We start from the raw sequence: 6,766 nt of genomic DNA, 5'->3' as shown, positions 1-6,766 counted from the left end.
GCCCGGCATAGTATTTAATGTGTATACCCCTGAAATCCTATGCAATTACCATCATAATTTTATCCCAGTCAAAGTGCCTCTTGCCCGGCATAGTATTTAATGTGTATACCCCTGAAATCCTATGCAATTACCATAATAATTTTATCCCAGTCAAAGTGCCTCTTGCCCGGCATAGTATTTAATGTGTATACCCCTGAAATCCTATGCAATTACCATAATAATTTTATCCCAGTCAAAGTGCCTCTTGCCCGGCATAGTATTTAATGTGTATACCCCTGAAATCCTATGCAATTACCATAATAATTTTATCCCAGTCAAAGTGCCTCTTGCCCGGCATAGTATTTAATGTGTATACCCCTGAAATCCTATGCAATTACCATCATAATTTTATCCCAGTCAAAGTGCCTCTAGCCCGGCATAGTATTTAATGTGTATACCCCTGAAATCCTATGCAATTACCATAATAATTTTATCCCAGTCAAAGTGCCTCTTGCCCGGCATAGTATTTAATGTGTATACCCCTGAAATCCTATGCAATTACCATCATAATTTTATCCCAGCTTACCCTATCCAATGTCGCCATCATGTGGACAAATCCAGATGGTGCGGGAATTTTTAAAATTGTATCCCAGTCAAAGTGCCTCTTGCCCGGCATAGTATTTAATGTGTATAGCCCTGAAATCCTATGCAATTACCACTCTATGGCACTTATGGAAGTGCCAAGTGCCAAATGCCAAGTGCCAAATGCCAAGTGCCAAGTGCCAAGTGCCACAGGGCAGTGCACACCTAATGTTACCCCAGTCAGAGTGCCTCTTGCCCGGCATAGTATTTAATGTGTATACCCCTGAAATCCTATGCAATTACCACTCTATGGCACTTATGAAAGGTTTAAAGTGCCAAATGCCAAGTGCCAAATGCCAAGTGCCAAGTGCCACAGGGCTCCAGGGGGGCAGTGCACACATAATGTTACCCCGGTCAGAGTGCCTCTTGCCCGGCATAGTATTTAATGTGTGTAGCCTATTATCCTGTATTTAAAATGACCCAGTCAGGGGTCTGGCACCTATGGCACTTATGAAAGGTTTAAAGTGCCAAGTGCCAAGTGCCAAGTGCCACAGGGCTCCAGGGGGGCAGTGCACACATAATGTTACCCCGGTCAGAGTGCCTCTTGCCCGGCATAGTATTTAATGTGTGTAGCCTATTATCCTGTATTTAAAATGACCCAGTCAGGGGTCTGGCACCTATGGCACTTATGAAAGGTTTAAAGTGCCAAGTGCCAAGTGCCAAGTGCCACAGGGCTCCAGGGGGGCAGTGCACACATAATGTTACCCCGGTCAGAGTGCCTCTTGCCCGGCATAGTATTTAATGTGTGTAGCCTATTATCCTGTATTTAAAATGACCCAGTCAGGGGTCTGGCACCTATGGCACTTATGAAAGGTTTAAAGTGCCAAGTGCCAAGTGCCAAGTGCCACAGGGCTCCAGGGGGGCAGTGCACACATAATGTTACCCCGGTCAGAGTGCCTCTTGCCCGGCATAGTATTTAATGTGTGTAGCCTATTATCCTGTATTTAAAATGACCCAGTCAGGGGTCTGGCACCTATGGCACTTATGAAAGGTTTAAAGTGCCAAGTGCCAAGTGCCAAGTGCCACAGGGCTCCAGGGGGGCAGTGCACACCTAATGTTACCCCGGTCAGAGTGCCTCTTGCCCGGCATAGTATTTAATGTGTGTAGCCTATTATCCTGTATTTAAAATGACCCAGTCAGGGGTCTGGCACCTATGGCACTTATGAAAGGTTTAAAGTGCCAAGTGCCAAGTGCCAAGTGCCACAGGGCTCCAGGGGGGCAGTGCACACCTAATGTTACCCCGGTCAGAGTGCCTCTTGCCCGGCATAGTATTTAATGTGTGTAGCCCTTTATCCTTTAAAAATGACCCAGTCAGGGGTCTGGCACCTATGGCACTTATGAAAGGTTTAAAGTGCCAAGTGCCAAGTGCCAAGTGCCACAGGGCTCCAGGGGGGCAGTGCACACCTAATGTTACCCCGGTCAGAGTGCCTCTTGCCCGGCATAGTATTTAATGTGTGTAGCCCTTTATCCTTTAAAAATGACCCAGTCAGGGGTCTGGCACCTATGGCACTTATGAAAGGTTTAAAGTGCCAAGTGCCAAGTGCCAAGTGCCACAGGGCTCCAGGGGGGCAGTGCACACATAATGTTACCCCGGTCAGAGTGCCTCTTGCCCGGCATAGTATTTAATGTGTGTAGCCCTTTATTCTTTAAAAATGACCCAGTCAGGGGTCTGGCACCTATGGCACTTATGAAAGGTTTAAAGTGCCAAGTGCCAAGTGCCAAGTGCCACAGGGCTCCAGGGGGGCAGTGCACACCTAATGTTACCCCGGTCAGAGTGCCTCTTGCCCGGCATAGTATTTAATGTGTGTAGCCCTTTATCCTTTAAAAATGACCCAGTCAGGGGTCTGGCACCTATGGCACTTATGAAAGGTTTAAAGTGCCAAGTGCCAAGTGCCAAGTGCCACAGGGCTCCAGGGGGGCAGTGCACACATAATGTTACCCCGGTCAGAGTGCCTCTTGCCCGGCATAGTATTTAATGTGTGTAGCCCTTTATTCTTTAAAAATGACCCAGTCAGGGGTCTGGCACCTATGGCACTTATGAAAGGTTTAAAGTGCCAAGTGCCAAGTGCCAAGTGCCACAGGGCTCCAGGGGGGCAGTGCACACCTAATGTTACCCCGGTCAGAGTGCCTCTTGCCCGGCATAGTATTTAATGTGTGTAGCCTATTATCCTGTATTTAAAATGACCCAGTCAGGGGTCTGGCACCTATGGCACTTATGAAAGGTTTAAAGTGCCAAGTGCCAAGTGCCAAGTGCCACAGGGCTCCAGGGGGGCAGTGCACACATAATGTTACCCCGGTCAGAGTGCCTCTTGCCCGGCATAGTATTTAATGTGTGTAGCCCTTTATTCTTTAAAAATGACCCAGTCAGGGGTCTGGCACCTATGGCACTTATGAAAGGTTTAAAGTGCCAAGTGCCAAGTGCCAAGTGCCACAGGGCTCCAGGGGGGCAGTGCACACCTAATGTTACCCCGGTCAGAGTGCCTCTTGCCCGGCATAGTATTTAATGTGTGTAGCCCTTTATCCTTTAAAAATGACCCAGTCAGGGGTCTGGCACCTATGGCACTTATGAAAGGTTTAAAGTGCCAAGTGCCAAGTGCCAAGTGCCACAGGGCTCCAGGGGGGCAGTGCACACCTAATGTTACCCCGGTCAGAGTGCCTCTTGCCCGGCATAGTATTTAATGTGTGTAGCCCTTTATTCTTTAAAAATGACCCAGTCAGGGGTCTGGCACCTATGGCACTTATGAAAGGTTTAAAGTGCCAAGTGCCAAGTGCCAAGTGCCACAGGGCTCCAGGGGGGCAGTGCACACCTAATGTTACCCCGGTCAGAGTGCCTCTTGCCCGGCATAGTATTTAATGTGTGTAGCCTATTATCCTGTATTTAAAATGACCCAGTCAGGGGTCTGGCACCTATGGCACTTATGAAAGGTTTAAAGTGCCAAGTGCCAAGTGCCAAGTGCCACAGGGCTCCAGGGGGGCAGTGCACACCTAATGTTACCCCGGTCAGAGTGCCTCTTGCCCGGCATAGTATTTAATGTGTGTAGCCCTTTATTCTTTAAAAATGACCCAGTCAGGGGTCTGGCACCTATGGCACTTATGAAAGGTTTAAAGTGCCAAGTGCCAAGTGCCAAGTGCCACAGGGCTCCAGGGGGGGGCAGTGCACACCTAATGTTACCCCGGTCAGAGTGCCTCTTGCCCGGCATATTTTTTTTTTTTTAAATAGCTTTAAAAATTACCCAGGCAGGGGTTTGGCACCTATGGCACCTGTGGCACTGCTGATGGAACTTACGACCTTCTTAGGGTTAGGGTTAGGGTTAGGGTTGGGGCGTTTGGCACTTGGTGAAGGGGCGTTTGACACTTGTGTAAGTGGCATTGTGGTATGTGGAAGTGGCATTGTGGTATGTGGAAGTGGCATTGTGGTATGTGGAAGTGGCATTGTGGTATGTGGAAGTGGTATTGTGGCATGTGGCATCTGAGCCTGTGGGCTCCAAGGGCAGTGCTCTATGAATTGAATCCCATTCAAGGTGCCTATTTTCCGGCATAACAATTCATGTCTATAGCCCTAAGCAGGGCATAGCTATGACACAGCCCCGCCCTTGCCCCGCCCGTGCCCCGCCCGTGCCCCGCTCGCGCCGCACCTGTATCCACACCTGGTGATAATTAGGCCATTGATTAGGCGACGGTTGGAAGCTAACAAACATACACACAGGAAGGCAGGAGAGAGAAGCTAGCTATGGACAGCAAACAAAAACGACATGACTGTGGACTTTGTACCAAGACGCATATTTCGCGGATAGACAAACATTTTAAGACTGTCCATGGACTTACACACGCATCTATGGAATGGAATCATGCCGTGCAATGTAGCCCGATTTCGGCTGAGACACAGCAGGCCTACCCAGGGGATTGTATGGAGCCTAACAACGGCGTTGGAAGTGAGTTGTCCGCAGAACAGCAGCTGAGTGGCGAGAGTGAGCAGTCAGCGGTGCAGTCAACCAGTCAGGCGACGGTGCAGTCAACCGGTGAACAATGCTCGGAACCGGGGGAGCAATGCAGCGTCATGTCGCCTTCCACCGATAGCGAAAGTGATGGAGGCGGCGGTGGTGTGCCGTCCACAACTGAAGGTTTGAGTGATGTCATTTTGAATGAATATGCTACCTATATTAAGGGTATTAACCCTTCAGTTAAAAGAATAGACAATAGTCACACCAGTCTGTCACGAGTACGGGAATTCCTCCGCATTATGTCCGAGGACAAATCCGATGAAGGCCTGTGTTTTCTGGACAACTACATGCGTGTGTATGAGTGGTACCGGACATGTGAAGGCCGTAGTTTGGCACCATCCACATTAAAACTATACCGATCAGATGTTAGAAGTTTCCTGAAATATCTTATTCAGTTCCGGCCGAATGGTCTGCAAGCTAAAGCCAGTGTAATTCGCAAATTGTTACTCTGCTTGGCAAAGATAGACAGGGATTCTAGGCAGAGCCTGGCAACGCACATGGCACAATTTCGCAGACGCTGCAGGGACGAGGTGCTCAGCGCTGCGGAGTTAAAACGATTTTTGGAGCTAAGCAATGCATCTATTCCTTCTGTTCTCAGCAGGCTGGAAGTCCGAGCCACCTCATCTGACAGACGCAGGTTTGCGGCTCTCATGTCCAGCCGGTTGGCGACTTTTAATGGAACTCGACGATCCCCAGTCACCATGTTCGGTGAGAGTGATTTCAATGAAATAACCAATGAAAGTGGGGTTTATCAAATGACTGTAGCAAGCCACAAAACTAACTACAGCTTCGGGGAGTGCAGAATTGTTATATCTGATGAGGAATACACTTGGCTTCAACGATTCCATCGGATCAGGCCTCATCTGAGTGGAATGACCCCAGACACAACACTCTTCTTTTTCACATGCTCTGGTAAACCATACGGTAATCTCTGTGATTGTGTGGGTAAGATTTTTGCAGAGTTTGGCATTGGAAGGAAAGTGACATTTGGTACAATTCGAAGAAGCATTGCCACATTAAACTTTAATCTTGGGTCGCTTACAGACCGTGGAACTGTGGCTGACCACATGTGTCACTCCCTGGAGACGCAGGCACGCTACTACCGTTCCCATAATTTGCCTCATAATGCAAGCCAGGCTCGGAGACTAATTGAGGGACAAATCAATCCATGAATAACTCTAAATAAATACAATATTTTTTGCAATTAATCCTTGTCTTTGTGTGTCATTTTCATTCGATTTCAATAGGAGCACCTAGTAACCCAAAAATAATACCAGGTGCACTCATTCGATTAGAATGGGAGCACCTGGTAACCCAAAAATAATACCAGGTGCACGGAGGGGAGGATGAGTACAGACATTTTATATAAAAGCTCCATAAATCCCTTAGGCCGGTGGCCACTGACTTGTGCCCGTAGTATGGTGCTCCCATATCGGGCATGGGTGTGGGCAGGCCCTTAAAAGTCATTTTCATTCGATTTCTGTAGCAGCACCTGGTAACCCAAACTAACATAAGGTGGTGTCAGTAGTGAGGATGCGGACAGACCTTTTATATAAAAGCTCCATAAATCCTTTAGGCCGGTGCCTACTGACTTGTGCCCGTAGTATGGTGCTCCCATAGCGGGCATGGGTGTCTGCAGGTCATTTAAATTCGTTTTCATTCGATTTAAATAGGGGCACCTGGTAACCCAAAAAGTGGGCACTCTGTCGTTTTTCCTGAGTAGTTCAACATAGAAAGTATTCAGACCTTATTTTTGAAAAGCTCCATAAATCCCTTAGGCCGGTGCCCACTGACTTGTGCCCATAGTATGGTGCTCCCATAGCGGGCATGGGTGTCTGCAGGTCATTTAAATTCATTTTCATTCGATTAGAATAGGAGCACCTGGTAACCCAAAAATAATACCAGGTGCACGGAGGGGAGGATGAGTACAGACATTTTATATAAAAGCTCCATAAATCCCTTAGGCCGGTGCCCACTGACTTGTGCCCATAGTATGGTGCTCCCATAGCGGGCATGGGTGTCTGCAGGTCATTTAAATTCATTTTCATTCGATTAGAATAGGAGCACCTGGTAACCCAAAAGAGGGCACTTAGCCGTTTTTCCTGAGTAGTTCAACATAGAATATTTTCGGACCTTTTTTGAAA

Source organism: Salvelinus namaycush, unplaced genomic scaffold (assembly GCF_016432855.1).
Source record: "Salvelinus namaycush isolate Seneca unplaced genomic scaffold, SaNama_1.0 Scaffold2423, whole genome shotgun sequence".
NCBI lineage: Eukaryota > Metazoa > Chordata > Actinopteri > Salmoniformes > Salmonidae > Salvelinus > Salvelinus namaycush.
This window is presented reverse-complemented; position numbering follows the sequence as displayed.